Source organism: Pipistrellus hanaki, assembly GCF_964339955.1.
Source record: "Pipistrellus hanaki genome assembly, chromosome: 2".
Classification (NCBI taxonomy): Eukaryota; Metazoa; Chordata; class Mammalia; order Chiroptera; family Vespertilionidae; genus Pipistrellus; species Pipistrellus hanaki.
This window is the reverse complement of record NC_140504.1, coordinates 63824784-63841831: the sequence shown is the minus strand read 5'-3', so window position 1 is coordinate 63841831 and position 17048 is coordinate 63824784. Positions and strand designations below refer to the sequence as shown.

At 37.9% G+C, this 17048-nt stretch overlaps 1 long non-coding RNA gene across 1 annotated transcript in view; it reads left to right on the top strand.

The window, feature by feature from the left end:
* LOC311617601 overlaps positions 1 to 17048 on the top strand; it is a 1043820-nt gene that overhangs the window by 923759 nt on the left and 103013 nt on the right. The gene's annotated exons all lie outside the window — the stretch shown is intronic.

The window sequence follows — 17048 nt, the reverse complement described above, 5'->3', positions numbered from 1 at the left end:
AAAACCCTGGATCATAATGACCAGTAAAGACTGAGGCTCGACCAACCAGAAGTCAGTCCTGCAATCAGGTTGGTGCCACAGCACTGACTGCTGAGGGTGCTGAAAATCAGGGCCAGAGAGAGGCCTGAAGAGAGAAGCAGGGACTGATCCATTGCTTCTGTGGCAGCTGTTGATCAGCACTTGCCTCTCTCTTTCTCTCCCAGTCTGGTAAGTAGCCATGACTCCATTTCTCTCCAGGCCTCCACTGGTGCTGGTGATCAGCCCCACCTTTCTGATCAGGCCCCATAGATAGGTCCAGAAATGCTGACTGGCATAGGAACTGACCAATCAGAACCAATGGCTGCCTAGAATGCGGAGCTTCTGATGCTGACTGGCATAGACACCAGCCAATCAGAACCAAATGTAGGTGCTGTGAGAATCCAATGGCTGCCTAGGAGGTGGAGCTTCTGACACTGAATGGCATAGAAACTGACTAATCAGAACCAAATCTGGGTGCTGTGGGGAGCCAATGGCTACCTAGGAGACAGAGCTTTTGGTGCTGACTGGCATTGAAACCGACCAATCAGAACCAAATCTGGGTTCTATGGTGAGTCAATGTCTGCCTAGGAGGTGGAACTTTTGACACTGACTGGCATAGAAACTGACCAATCAGAAATAAATTGGCCAGCAGAGGAAGGTAGTTGGGAGTGAAATCAGGCCTGTAGGGGAGAGCCATTGGGGACAAGATCAGGCTGACAGGGGAGGGCAGTTGGGGGCAAACAGGCCAGCAGGAGAGGGCAGTTAGAGGTGATCAGGCTGGCAGGCAGAGGCAGTTAGGAGCAATCAGGCAGGCAGGTAGGTGAGCAGATAGGAGCCAGAGGTCCCAGATTGCAAGAGGAATGTCCGACTGCCCAGTTAGGCCCAATTCCTGAGATTGGGCCTAAGTGGGCAGTCGGAAATCCCCCAAGGGGTCCCCAATTGGAGAGGGTGTAGGCTGGGCTAAGGGAACCTCTCCTCCATAACATGAATTTTGTGCACTGGGCCTCTAGTGTAATCATATTCAGCAACAAGATGAATCCTGCAAACAATGTAAAATAAATCATATATAAAAGAATGCATAACTTATAACTTCAAAAACAGACAAAAATAAACTATTGCATCAGAAGACAGGATAGTGGTTACTTTGCAAAAGGAGGGAGGAAGGGTTGTGATCTGGAGGGAACCCAAAGAAGCCTTTCCTCCTGGCAGCATTCTCTTACCTGATGTGGTTGGTAGTTAAACAAGTGATTTCTTTCTAATAATCACTGAGCTGTGTGCATTTATATTTGGTGCACTTTTCTGTGTTATTGACCAAGTATAACACACATAATAGAAAAATAATAATGGATAGTAAAAGGAAATGTATGTAACAAACAACAAAAATACACATCCTTTTCATAAAACTCAGAATTCCAATAAGCACATTTGGAAAAGATTTTTGTCAAGAGGTGTGTAGCATCTTTGCCAGGAATATACTAAAATTCCTGAGATACAAGCTGTAAGATAGCTATTAAAGAAGAGTGGATTTTGACATTACTATACATTCTTACTAAGTACAATATGTGTCAAGAAATCTTTCTACTGAAACAAGCCATATTGTACTAAATTGTTTCCTTGTTTATGAAAATTTTATGTACATTTATTTGCAATCATTTCCATTAAAATGTTTCATAAATGACTAATACCTTGTGTCTGGATTATTGATCAGTGGCTTGACATCCCCTTTGAAGTTTGCAGGTTCTTCTGAGAATAAATACAGTTTTGTAGATAATTCAACTCAAATGCCCAGATTCATCCACATCTGCAATTTATGTGGCAGGGCTAGTGGCTAATAGAAAACATGGGCTCTGGCTTTGTTTTGCTATCAAATCCTATGTGAAAATGTCACTGCCAGTAAGTTTTTGTTTCCAGATATGTGTTTTCACTGACTTGACAGCGAACCTAAAAAGTGAAATAGATATGAGTAATAAGAGAAATTCTAAATCCTCACCCTTCAGGAGTTTTGATATTATCAATTTGTCTGTGTTGTCCATAAAGAAAAAAAATCATATAAGAACAAGTCTCATTTTCATTATCTTTGCTTTTTGTATAGAAGAGCAGGACAAATCCACCCAAGCATATTAATGACAATACTAACCAATGTTATTTTGAACTTGGTAAGATAAAACATTTGGATTTGACTTATTTTGAAGGCTTTCAAAAATATAATGTGCAATACACATTGTTTTGAAACTACAGATATCAAAGCAGTTTGGGGTGTTGGAAAATAGAGTATTTAAAGGTAGAAGCTCAGAATTGGACACTTTACCCTACCACTTATGAGCTGTGTTACCTTAATCAAGTCACCAAGTTAATTTCCTTTATCTTTTCTTTCATCTATGAAATGATAATAACACTGATAACTGTCTCCCTGGGCAATATAGATATAAAATGAGACAAGAAAAAATGCCCTTTGGGCAAAAATGTATGAATACCATTTACACAAGCCCCTCATTTTACACAGGTGTAAACAAAACAGAAGTTAAATGACCTGCCCAAGGTCACAATTGATTAAATCCCTTGCATTTGATGTTCTGTTTAATTATTAAGCAAACCGACTCCATCATTCACATTCCTTTGCTGTACTGTTCTCTTTGGTGCTGTGAGGACCTCAGCCCCTGAGCTCAGTCAGGTGTTCTGAGTGGTGAGAATGGAGGAGTCATTCTGACAAGAAGGTGAGAGTCACTGCAGCACAGCTTGAATTTTCATTAAATAACGGAGTTGTACCAAGAGCAATGAGCATATTTTTTCATTCACAGTCTTCACAGCCTTTCATATAATTGACTTAACATGAGCAACATCTTTTCAACTAGATCCTATCACATCGGTACCATTGTAATTAATACCATAGTTGTGAATAACTGGAAAGGAGCAAAGGGAGGGCTAGGTGGTATCGGCTGGCATTAGTGCAGTTTTGCCAGGAGGCTGTAATTTAGACACATGCCTAGAAAAGTCTGGGTGAAACAGGGAAGGTACTTATTTGTCAGTCACACCTGGTAGCAGGTTATGGGCCAGAATAGGTGTGGCCAATGTAAGTGCAGGAAAACTTGAGATACTTAAACTCCTAAATAAAAGACTTGTTCTATAACCTGATAGTCACTTAGTGACCTAAGCTCCTTGAAAGGCTGTGAAGACTGTGAATGAAAAAATATGCTCATTGCTCTTGGTACAACTCTGTTATTTAATGAAAATTAAAACTGTGTTGCAGTGACTCTCTCCTTCTCGTCAGAATGACTCCTCCATTCTCACCACTCAGAACACCTAACTGAGCATTTTCAGGCCATGTCATAAGCAAATGGCTTATTTCTATTATGAGGGTGACACCAGATAAATGGATTGGACATGATGATTAAAATATAATCTTTTAATGCCACGTTAGAATTTAGAGATATGGGACAAAGGACTGAACTCCTGGTTCCCACACTCATTAAGTATCACACATTCTCTTTTCAAGTGTAGATTATGCATACTGATTAAGCTTGGTGCATTGGGTCTGTGTTTATGCCCCAATACACTTGAAGAACATGCCATGCGAATAGTTCAAATCATGTCTCATACATGGCAAAGGAGAGGAGTTTCTTGGTGTCTACCCAAATGAGCCAGCAGTATTCCCAATAGTTCTGCATAGTAAATCATGGAGAGAGTCATTCTTCCCAAATTTCTTGAGTGCTTTCAGAGTTTATTAATATAGTGATTTAGGAACAGGATTCCCATAAATCCAAACTGGATTTGCCTCAAAGTATCAAAACAATTTTGGGGCAACCAAAATGTATTTTTTATTTATATATTTTTTCTTTACATTCAATCTAAAGGATAGGTTATACATTTATAGAAAAAAAGGATAAAATGTTCTCCCTTTGTCCCTCAACAAAAACTACTCAATGGCACAAAAATATAAAATATATTAGGATCATAAAATACAGTATAAAAATAAATATATGCAGTTATTGACAACCTTAAACCCATTTTAAATTTTCAAAGCAAATGAAAACCTTCATTATCATTAACATCACCATCACCCTTATCTTCAATGAGCTATTTGTAATTTAATAAGCAGCTGTCAGTGATGGTGTTTTGATTTGAAGCATATATATATATGACATATTAACATGATTAACTAAATGGTCTTAGCTGTCTATTTAAAAAAAATTTAAGAAATGCTTCAAATCAATATTCATTGTCATTGGGGGAAAGAGAAATGTAAAGAAGAACATTTAAAAAGGGAAGCATTGCCGAAGCCAGTTTGGCTCAGTGGTTGAGCATCAGCCTGCGGACTGAAAGGTCCCAGGTTCGATTCCGGTCAAGGGCATGTACATTGGTTTCGGGCACATCCCCAGTAGGGGGGAGTGTGCAAGAGGCAGCTGGTCAATGTTTCTCTCTCATTAACGTTTCTAGCTCTCTATCTCTCTCCCTTCCTCTCTGTAAAAAATCAATAAAATATATTTTAAAAAAATTAAAAAAATAAAATTGAATTACTTACCTTTAAAAAAATAAAAATAAAAAAGGGAAGCATTTACCTGGCTAATTAAAGATTATATGAATACAAATACAGCCTGAGACTTCCTAAGGAACAACTTGAGTCCACAGCTGAATTTTTCCAAATTGGAGGACAATCAGTACTGTTTGAGGAACAAAGTAAATACTTAATACATGTATTTTTAATGATTAGTTGGAAAAAATTTAGCACTGCAAGAAGTGATATTCCAGGTACTGGCTATATTCTAAATAGCAAAGTTTAAAACACCTTGATTCCCCAAAAACCATAGCCTCCTAAGTCTGCCAACAGCACTGTTATTCACACTTTTCTGAAAGCAATCATGGGCCCTAATGCAAAAGACTAAGAAGTGAAGATGACTCAAAGATTGGGGGTTAAGACTCTGGTTCACATACTGCAATTGGATTTAGTGAACATTTAAAATAATTTTTCCTAGGACACCTCAGAGAAATACAACTAGATAATAGTGAAAGCTGAAAGCCTATTTTTAAAATTTCAAGTACACGTGAAAGAAAATTATACATCCAAAATTTCATATTTCAAGTTTACTCTTTATGTAACATGGCTAAGTGTAAATGTAAAAAGCAAGTTCACATAGCATAATACTAATTGGAATTTACAAACAAAAATAAAGCTTAACTGAAGTACATCTATATACAACTCTGTATCATTTATTTTATATATATATTCATGTGTGTGTATCCATATCTAGAAAGAGAGAGAGAGAGAGAGAGAGAGAGAGAGAGAGAGAGAGAGAGAGCATTGAGACACAGATATGTGTTCACTACGGCCTCTTTCTTTTCAATTCCTCACTTAGCTAGTTTTGTCAGCAAAATTATTGCTCTTTTTGAGTAAGAATTCAAAAATTTTCAAGCTGATGTCATTATGCCCTAAAATGAAAACACCAGACCCACCAGGCTGCCTGCTGGGAATAGAGGTCAATACAGACAGAAGATGACAAGGTAGTCAATTTAAAACTCCCAGTGAAAAAAGTTATGAAATCATTTCAGGACTGTGGCAAGTCCTTATTATAACCTGTCCTTGAAGGTTATGTGACACTAGAGTTTGATACTTGTGTGTTTAGCTAGCTTATCTACAGGGAATACTTATCTAGAATCTTAGCCCTAAATCCTCATTGTTCATAATAGGGCTATGACCATCAGTGGGGATACTGTCAATAGGGTTCTGTAAAGCCCCCAAACCTATTGAAACATAAGTATTGTTTATGCAAGAACCAAAGCAAAGCCCAAACTGTTTTTGGCTCAGTGAATAGAGTGTCAGCCTGTGGACTGAAAGGTTCCAGGTTCAGTTCCGGTAAGGGTCATGTACCTTGGTTGTGGACACATCCCCAGTAGGGAGTGTGCAGGAAGCAGCTGATCAATGTTTCACTCTCATCAATGTTTCTAATTCTATCCCTCTTCCTTCCTCTCCGTAAAAAAATCAATTTATATATTTTTTTAAAAGAACCAAAGCAAATAAAACTAAAAGGGCCTGCCTTTTATTTTAGATCAGCTTCTACTCATTTTGATTTCCATCTCAGTAATACAACTACTACACTTCAATAATATATTTCTCCCATTTCCACCCCCTAGCTACAGCATTAAATTTGAAAAGGAAATCTATGTTTATTTCTTATGGACTTGGAAAAAGGGGTTATAGAAACTAAGAAATGTATATCATTCATCCTATTGAGAGTAAAGTAAGGGCATGAACAGTGATATTTTCTTCCTGTGCAGGGTATCATCTGAGAGAGTATCATCTTGAGCTCAGTTGCTGATCCCCAGGGAATCTAAAAGCAATAGCACCCTGTAGAGATTTGCTCCATTTAAGTGGTAAGTATGATGATCAAAGTGGAGGAAAAAGTTTATGTCTAACTACAATGATTTAATTTAATAATCATTTGTTGGAGGATAATTATTAATGGAGTGATGTGAGAACATGGAATAAGTATGAAATAGTCTCTATCCCCCAAATAATGTAATTGGTAGATAGAAGAAAGCTGAACACATAAAGCTTACAAGGAATAATAAAGGTTGTATACAATTAGCTTCATGGAAGAGCTTAATATATATTTGTGAATACATGTTAGCAATACACATTTTATAATTTTTCACTTCTCTAGGTTTCACTTTATTCATCAAGAAGATATGGACAATAACCTGTCCAAAATGAGGATTAAATTGGATAAGGTGTAAAGTGCTGATGATGCATTGATATAAAGCTGATCTTTAATCTGTGCTACTGTTATCATTATTCTTTTGACTTCTTTTATAGATTCTATTACTGCCCTTTTTCCTTTAAACCAAGTGATTGAATGTGAAAGACCTAAACCTATTAGAAATGATTGTTCAACAGAGTACAAGATTATCAAACTGGGCAATCCATGCCAATAGAATTAAGATATGAATTTAGGAGTTTAAATGTAGCCTGAAGGAACTTCTACTGAAGAAACTGAAAAGAGAAAAAGAATGTAAGTTGATTCATATTTCAGGGTTTGAATAATCTGAAATGAATAAATTACCTAATCAGAAGCAGATTAACTAAAATATGCTTAAAACAAGTTTGTTGTTCAATGAATATTTAGTGTGTGTTGGGGGAATAAGAATGAGAAAAGAGGCATCTATGCACATGAAATCCATAATTTGAGAGGCTACTTGAATAGGCAAACAGCAAACCAGTACTTTTAGCCCCTCACTATTTAATACCCTGAAACTCCCAAAGAAGTACAGGAATTAAGAAAAAAGAAAGTGCTTATTAATCAAACATGACTTTAAAAAACAAAAAACAAACGAACAAACAAAAAAGCAGTTCACCTTCTAAACACATTGACAAACCTAAGACACATCTATCTAAAAATTCTGGCATGTTCATTGTATAAATGCAGGTCTATAGAGCCCAGGCAGTAGTCACTAAGTGGAGAGAGTTGGCCAGAGATGAGCACTAATTTAAAAAGATAAAGATCTATACCATGGATTTTCCTCTCATTATTCTTATTAAATGCAATTAGAACCTTTCATTGAAACTGCTGAAGCAATACATGAACCAGTATTATTACTAGACATGTTTAGATGAGATAAGATTTTTAAAATATGAATCTGGTATTGGTATCCTAAATAATAAAAGCCTAGGTTGGATTGTGCAATGTTGTCACAAAATGGTCACTGCAACATCATCACAAGATGGCCATTGCAACATCATAACAAAGATGGCTGTCCCCATGTCATCACAAGATGACTGCCCCCCCCCATTGTCACAAGATGGCTAGCACAAGATGGTCACCACAAGATGGCCAGCAGGGGATGGAAGTTGTCGATGATTAGGCAGCAGGGGAGGGCATTTGTGGGTGATCAGGCCTGCAGGGGAGGACAATTGTGGGTGATCAGGCTTGCAGGGGAGGGCAGATGTGTGCAATCAGACCAGCAGGGAAGGGCAGTTGGGGGTGACCAGGCCATGAGTGGAGGACAGTTGTGAGCAATCAGGTTGGCAGGGAGCAGTTAGGCATTAATCGGGCCAGCAAGGGGGGGGGGGTTAGGGGGCAATCAGGCAGGCAGGCAGGCAAGAGATTAGGAGCCAGCAGTCCTGGATTGTGAGAGAGATGTCCAACTGCTGGTTTAGGCCCCATCCCACAAGGGTCCCAGATTGGAGAGGGTGCAGGCTGCAGGCTGCACTGAGGGACACCCTCCCCCCATGCTTGAATTTCATGCACCTGGCCTCTAGTATCATATGATCACTTTATTAGTGAAAATTCAATCTTACTTATTTGCTTATTTTGCTTCTAAGTAAGTAACCAAAAAATAAAAATTAAAAGATAAGGAAGTAAGAAAAAGTTAAATCATGCAGATAATTATATTTAACACTCTACACAGCAGGTGCACACCTTACCTTTGAATAAGTGTGAGATTTAAGATGTACACCTCTTGCTAGTGTAGCCTTTTCATTCCTTGTGAATAGCTATGTGTGATCAATTTAACTGCACTGAATGTGGTTCAAATATTTAAATATTAATATACATGTACATGTACACTTTTAAACACAAGCCAAACTACTTGTTGCCACTAAGAAGGAACATCATTGTATACATTATATATTTACTAGAGGCCCAGTGCATGAAATTGCGTGTGAGTAGGGTCCCTAGGCCTAGCCTGCGATCAGGGCCATATCTAACTCCCCATGACACCTGCCACTGCTGCCCTGTGATGTAACACTCATGCCCCCCACCCCATGAAACTCTGTGATGCTTGCCTCTGCCACCCAGCAACAATCTGCGAAGCTCCCCTCCCCACGATGCTCCACAATCCTCCCCATCACTGCCTTGTATTGCTCCCTGGTGTTCCGTGGTACTTGCCTCCACCACCCCACAAGGCACAGCCACCCTGCGAAGCTCCGCGAAACTCACCTCCACTGCCCTGCAACACTCCTCAATGTTCCCTGCCCCACAATGCTCCACAATGCTCGCCATCGCTGCCCCGCGATGATCACCGCTGCTTGCCACTGCATGCTCACTACCACTCACCATCCACCACCACTCAATAGTCCCTAGTCCCCCCCTGCCACCCTTCCGCCCTATTTGCTGTAGTTCTCCAATCCCTATGCTTCCATCAGAGCCTGTGGGGCAGAGGGAAGAAACTGAAAGGTGGTCAATGCACCTCATGGTGATTGAGTGAGCGGTCATTCCAGTTATTACACTTATGGTCTTGGACTTTTATTATATAGGATGTGTGCATAATTCTAAACAGGGTAGCACATTTGAAAACCATCCATTCTGTACCCCATGGATATCTCAGAAGTCTATTCAAGTTTAATATTGATTCTGTGCAGTTTTAACCTTATGTATAGATAACTAATTTATTCTAAGACAGCCTCTCTGATTATTGGTTTATATGAGGAATAAGCTTTCTGAACACTAGCAAACTGAAGATAGAATTCATATATCAGTTTTAGGTAAAATAACGTTTAGGAAAAAATATGAATAGTATTCAATCAAAAACTTTCAGAAAATGCTCACATAGTTGTCAAAATTAGATAAATATGTAGGGGGGAAAAGAAGCCTTTAAAAAGATTGACAAATCAGAAAGAGGTAGATATAAAAAGTAGTAGGACCTACCTTAGTGAAATTTAAAACAAACAAATAAGAAAAGTCAGGATGAAGGGAGTCAGGGTAGTGAAAGTGGTTTGTGAAAACATGAATGAAAAGAAAGAAAAAGACAATAAATTGTCTGATGGGGCTCAGGGTACCTTTCCCCTACCCCCAGAGAAGGAACTGTTCATAGAAATGCCTGTAATGGAAATTGTGAGTACAATTGCTCAGGGAAGCAGGGGGACCTCAAGGATTATTGCGGAGTAGGGATAAGTAGGCCCAGAACATTCCTTCTTTTTTGGGTGGAGGCCAAAATGGGTAATAAGAAGTGATGATAGGAAGTCTAAGGATAAATAAAATGATATGCCTGATGGGGACTTTCAGCTACAGGAGGAGCTAGCCACATGTCAGCTATAAAGATTGAGGCTCTGAGCAAAGAGAATGAGCTGCCCAATCTATACATTAGGTTAAAAATAGCAATGTATAAATATCTGATTCGTGAAGAAGAAGAAGAAGAAGAAGAAGAAGAAGAAGAAGAAGAAGAAGAAGAAGAAGAAGAAGAAAAAACTCTCCAAAGTGTGTGCTTGCTTTTTTCCGTTATACAATTTGTAGCCTATGACCCCCAGATTGGTAGGATGGGTAGCATGAAGAGATGGAAGAATAAACAATGGGTTGAGCTAAAATCAGGTCAAGAAAGACAAGTCTGTAGGTAACTCTGCAAACTGGTGATATAGACCTTTAATGCCTGGCCCATCCTTTTGCCCTAGATATGGTTAGTTTGTCTCTTAAAGGACAGAGATATCCCAACCATCCTGTCCTTTATTCTCTCATAACTGTTTCAGGTATTCTCAGCAGATTCCAAACTGGAAAGTTCAATTTACTTTCATATAGAAGATGTGCAAAATCTTGTGGAATTAGCCTCCTTTCTTTCTCAATAAATATTTTAATGAAATAGCTTTGTCATGGCAAAGAAGTTTCTAAATTCCTTTTATCTTATTAAAATGTTTACAACATAATTAATCTAATAGATAAAAATCTCAAGTTTTAGGATAAAACATTGATTTTAATTCCAGCTTTTCCACTTAGTACACATGAGACATTTGCAATTTATGTAAAGTCAATAAGCTTCAGTTTCCTCAACTTTTTAACCAGAAATAAAAAAAAAATTACCTGGCTTGAAAATTTGTTGAGAGTATGAAATGAGATAATATATATAATACTTAGAATTCAAAATAAGTATTCAATAGAGGTAATTATAATTTTATATATATATATATATATATATATATATATATATATATACACACACACATCTTGATATACATATATGTGTGTGTGTGTGTATGTGTGTGACTTTATTTTTACATCCCATCTGAGGCTAGTTTGAGTCATGGCAGAGACATGGATTTCTACATCCACAGTTTTAATGACCATGGAACTCAGTAAATACTTGTATGCCTACCATAGCATAGTACCTTTACTTACTAGAGCTTTTAAATTTTAAAGGCATTAAGTTAATAGTGAAACAACATTGATTTCTACAACTTTACTATAATCACATACTTGAGATGAGCAAATATCCAAATGAGGCATTATAATCCTAAGGGGAAAGATGAGAAATGATAAATTGAATTTTTAAGGGCTTGTTTATTTTCAAATGAAAGATTCAAGCCACAACATTTAAACATTTTAATTAAATTATTCAATCATTAAGTATCACAGTGGATACTGCTAGTGAAATTCCAAGAATATTTAAAGTCATAAATATTAATAATCCATGTCTGTCTTCAAATTTTAACATGACTGAATCAGCCAGATGTTTTTCCATTTATTTGTTATTTTGATTTCTGCACAGGTATTCATTTTATCTTCAAGGATTATGAAAATATCACTGGAAATTAAAAGATGGAAATAAATGGATTTTAATATGTTTCATGGTTCCTGTTTTTATGGCTGTATTAATAATTCCATTCAGATGTCAATATTTAGTTTTGAGAATGTATATGAAACAGTACATCAGATAAAAGACAAAATTATATTTAGTCTTCATTTCTGTACTGTCCTTGTCTCTCTTCAACACAGAAAATCAGCAGCGTTTGGCTAAATATTGTATCCCATCTACATGCCATCAACGGTCAAATATCTTGTTCTAATATTTGTGAAAATGCAACATAACTTTCAAAACTGTGCATTAACAAGATGCAGTGCTTACCTATGAAGCATGTCTCTGGTGTTGGTTTCCTCTTCTTCATTTATGTGCAACATCTCTACCTCTTTGTACAGTCTTTAAGTGTTTACCCTCTTTTACATCTATCTATATATCTCTGCCTGTTTATTCAGAGTATTGTGTATAAGAGGTGGGGTGAGGGATAGCAGATACTTTTTCTTCTACCCTTCTAAATTCTCAGTCAGTGTCCCTGTAACAAAAGACAGGTTGACAAAAGTATATTAATAAAAGTATATTAACATACTAGAGGTCCAGTGCATGAAGTTTGTGAACAGGAGGGGTGGGTCCCCTCAGTCCAACCTGCACCCTCTCCCATCCAGGACCCCTCGGGAGATGTCTGACGGTGGGTTTAGGCCCAATCCTGGGGATTAGGCCTAAAGTGGCAGTCAGATATCCCTTTCACTGTCCGGGAACACTGGCTCCTATCTGCTCACCTTCCTGCCAGCCTTGTTGTCTCCAACTGCCCCCCCCATTCAGCCTGGTTGCCCCCAACTGCCCCCCCCCACCAGCCTGGTCACCCCTAAATGCCTTCCCCTGCCAGCCTTGTCACCCCTTACTGCCCCCTCTGCTAGTCTGGCACCCTCAACAGCTCCCCCTGCTGGCCTGGTCACCCCACACAACCTGCTGTTTGGTCATCACTGTTACAATTTGCCTATTCCTCTATTACTAGTATAGATGTATCTCATATATACATGGAAGATATCCAAGGAAATGAATAATCCTCCATGATGTGGCTTAGAATTCAGGCTTTCAGATCATCTTAACCTAAATCAAAGAGAGAGGAATATAAAGGAGATGAGTTATGCAAATATGACTAGGAAAAAGTAGGGCAGACAAGACAATAGTTTTTTGTTTGTTTGGTTGGTTGGTTGGTTTGATTTGTTTTTTTTAAATGCAAATTTAAATCTGTTCCTTCTGCATTGATAAGACTCCCTGATACTTTAGGGTAATCCTTCTCTTCCTGGTGCAGAAAGGGAAATATTTTTACAAATGGGTGACTTCTATGTTTGCAGAGTTTCTCCTAAGCATGCTGTTTCCCAAAACCATCAGCTCAAACTAATCCTCATTCTAAAGAGGCATGTTTGGGGGTGGAGTACTCCAGTTTCCAAAAGTCATATTGTGGGGTGGCATATTCTGGTCTCCTTCTAGTTTCAAGATGAGAATCAAGAACATGACAGGGAGAAAAAGGCAGTGGCCATAAGATAAAAGTATTGATTAAGAAGTGGGATAAGGACCAGAAACAAGTGTTTACAGTAGAAGCCAGCACACATTACAGAGACTCATTGTAGATTTACAGAATTAATATTTTATTTTATCCCACTGCTAAACCCAGTAAAATATATATTGTTATTACCAATTATTAAATAAGAAAACTGAATTTGAAATAGACCGTGTACATTGTCACACAGCAAAAATAATGTGCCAAATTGAAAAGAAAACTAACAGCAATTTGGATGCAAAACACCCATTCTTCCAACTGATCTCTGTTTACATATATGTATATAGCTCTCTTCACATGCATCTTTATTTTAAATTATTTCCCCTTATCTCCTCTCTATCTTTCTCCTTTAAAATAACTATAGCATCAGCCCTGGCCAGGTTTCTCAGTTGGTTGGAGCATCTCCCATACACCAAAAAGTTGACGTTTGAGTCCCTGGGACAGGTATGGGAGGCAGCCAATTGATATTTCTCTCTGTGTCTCTATCTCTCTCCCTTCCTCTTTCTCTAAAAAGCAATTAAAGAATATCCTTTGGTGAGGATTAACAGTAAATAACTATAGCATCATGCAAATTTTAATTTTAAGACACTTTCTGTGAATATTTAAGCCCATTCTGCTGCATTTATCTGCTACCCTGAAGGCAAGGTAAATTGGAATAAAAGGGTGTGTGGCATTAGGTCAGATAATGGTTGGGAGAAGAGAGAAGGGGAACAGATCTGGGAAAAATAATCCTACATAATAAAAATGTAATATGCAAATTGATTGAACAGCAGAAAAACCAGTTGGTGTTTGGCGAGGTGGGGGTTGGGCAGCAAGCAGGCAGCACCAGGCCAGCAAAGTCACATGCCAGCAGGTAGAGGGAGGGGGCACTGATCAGGGGGTGGCAGCAATTAGCAGCAGCAGAGGAGCAATTATGGGGAGGGGCCAGGTCCCTGATTGGCCTGCCTGATCGCCTCCCACAAAGGGAGTCCAGACTGTGGTTTAGGAGAGCAGACCTAAGCCATCAGTTGGATATCCCCTGAGGGCTCCCAGACTGTGTGGTGCAGGCAGGCTGAGCGACTCCCCCAAGTACTGGACCTCTAGTACTTTATATGAGGAGGATTAGGGTATTCCCCTCAGAAAGATGTAAAGGAAGGAAACAGAGCCCCCAAGCATCATACACCTCCTGCCACCCCAGAAATTCATTTATGTTGGCAGAGCTTCCTTTTTACTATTCACTATAGTTGACTAGAGTCTGCAAATCTAAGCTTAACTTCTTGTGGACTCTTTTTCTGCTTCCTCCAGTTCCCAAAATAAGAGGTACAGAAAAAGTAAAATAATCATTGAGGCAGTTCAGCTCATCTTCATATCCTAGTTTATAGTAAAGCTTCCCATCACTTCTTCCTTCAACATCAAGACAGTAAGAACTCACCTCTTCCTTGTTTTCCATAATGAGTCACACCCCACTCTAATCCTTCCTTCTTCCCTTCCTCCCCTCCATTCACATATTCCATTTTTACTAGATAACTTAAAATGTTTTTGTAATACTAGAGGGCATTAAAGAGTAGTTGAAATTCCCCTGAGGTAATCTTCCTCTAATCAAGATAGAATTAGGACTAGAGAGGGAGTCAGCTTGTCAAAAGGCACAAACCAATTAAAGGCAAATTTAAGCCACCTGAATTCCATTCCAGGATCTTCCTACTATATCATTGTTTGAATCATTTATTCCTTCTGAGAAAATATTATAAAAGAGGCTGTGCTATATTTTGAAGATTTGAAAGGAATGCTTTTAGTCATTTATGAAGTTGTGTGTGTGTGTGTCTTTTACCTCTAAATAACCTCACACTCCATTAGGTATAAAATTTCATATTCATATAAAATTCTATGTTTCAAGTATAATAATATTTTCAAATTTTTGAGAATCCTAACATACACAAAGCCAAAAATTCAAATAACCCTATTTTCTCAAAAAAATCCTGTCAAGGAAAAATATTCAGGACACATATCTTCCCCGATCTGGAAAAAAAACACTAAACTGAAAAATTTCTTACTTTAAGAACACATAAGAACTCAATCAATTCTCAGCCCTTTAATAACAATAATAACAATAACTATCAAAATTTATAAAGCCTTTTCTCTGTGCTGCTAGGCACTGTGCTAGTCAGAGGAAAGAAAGAAAGAAAGAAAAAAAAAAGAATGAGAGCAAAGAAGAAAAATAAATCTAATCTGAGAATTTAGGAAGAGGGGCTTTGTGGAGGGTTTGTCCAGGAAAAGTAAGATGGACATTTTAGGCCAAGCTTTTTTAGTTTTTAGTGAACTAGAAAAATGTGTTATATTCAAAGAGCCCTGAGCAATTTGAAGTTACTAGAATATAGAATGCAATATGAAGAGCTGTGGGAAAGAGGTTTGAGAAACAGATACAGACAAATGCATAGAGGGCCTTTTCTCAACATAACAGTATTACGGTACCTGGAATTGATTGATAGTAATTTAATCTGTAATCAGATCTTAAATTAACCTGTAATTTCTGTAGAGTGGGTTTGTTTTTATTTTCCTAGCCTTCCATAACCACTGTCACCTTTAAAAAAAAAAAAAAACAACAAAAAACACTTATGTTTTTATAATAATGATTAAATTGGAGAATAGGCACCAGATGGACAAAGTTCGGGTACCCGGATAAAGCAAGTCACACGAGAAATGCTCCCTGAGATTCACCTGGAGTTGTCACAGGCTAAGTTACAGTGGCAATTTGCAACCTTTTCCACCTCATGGCACACAAAATATATATATATATATATATATATATATATATATATATATATATATATATATATATATATATATATATATATATGTGTGTTTTGCTGATATGACAAAAATGTATAATGTTGATTCATTCACACTGTGTGACTATTATTGTGTTGGATGTTGTAATTTTTTTTTTTTTTAACAATCTAAGGGAAAAGAGGTCAGTGCTCCTGACTAAACAGTCAGGGATTAGAGATGGCTGGGTTATAGCAGTGATCCAAACTGATTGCTGGGTCCCACTCCCAGTTTCTGAGTGAGGTCTTCAGTGTCCTCTCCTAACAACTCCCCAGGTGATGCTTAAGCTTATGCTTATGCTTATGCTTATGCTTATGCTTATGCTTATGGTACAGAAACCACATATTCAGAACCATTGGAGTACATTAGTAGATTAGGCAGAAGTGTACTACATTTTAAGATACAGTGAAGAAAGGAGGCAGGTAAGTCCTTACCATGACTGTTACATACGGAATGTACACCTGACCCATATCCCTGGCCTTTGAATAAATCACCAAGGATACTTTGCCTTAAGTTACTAGTTTTTTGTCCAGGGGAAACTTTAGTAAACATCTCCTCCTCACTGTGACAGGTTTGAACATGTGGCTTTAAACCTCTCTGATCAACAGAAGTTAATCTATTTGTAGTTATACAGATTTCTTATTTGAAATTATGACAAGCAGGCTTAAGTAAAGTTAAAATTAAAAACTCTTTATCCAAGTCACCATTGAAAGCTTAATTAATTAAGGTTTCTTCTTAATTAATTCTATGTTTTGCCCACTGTCTTCAACAAACCTGCTGTCCTATAATGAGCTACCCAGCATGAGGACATTTCATACTAACATTGATTGGTTGCCAAGGAGACACCACTGCCACTCTGTACAAGCTCATGTTACCCATCTCCCTTTCTGCTAAAAGGAGAACTCATGGGTCAAGGGCAAGATGCTAGGGAAATAAAGATTATAGATTCAGACTAATAATAGAGATCTGAAGTGAACAATATGTTCTCTTTATATTCCATCTGTCAGCAGCAAAAGTACTTGAGTTCAAATGATAAAACATGAATTTTTATGCTGGAAGGAATACCAGCACCCAAGAACAGTCAGAATATTCTTTCTTTCTTACAGAAATCCAAGGGAAAGGCCAAGGGGAACTGGCATTTACCTGTTAGGTCCAAATGTCTTCTATCCCT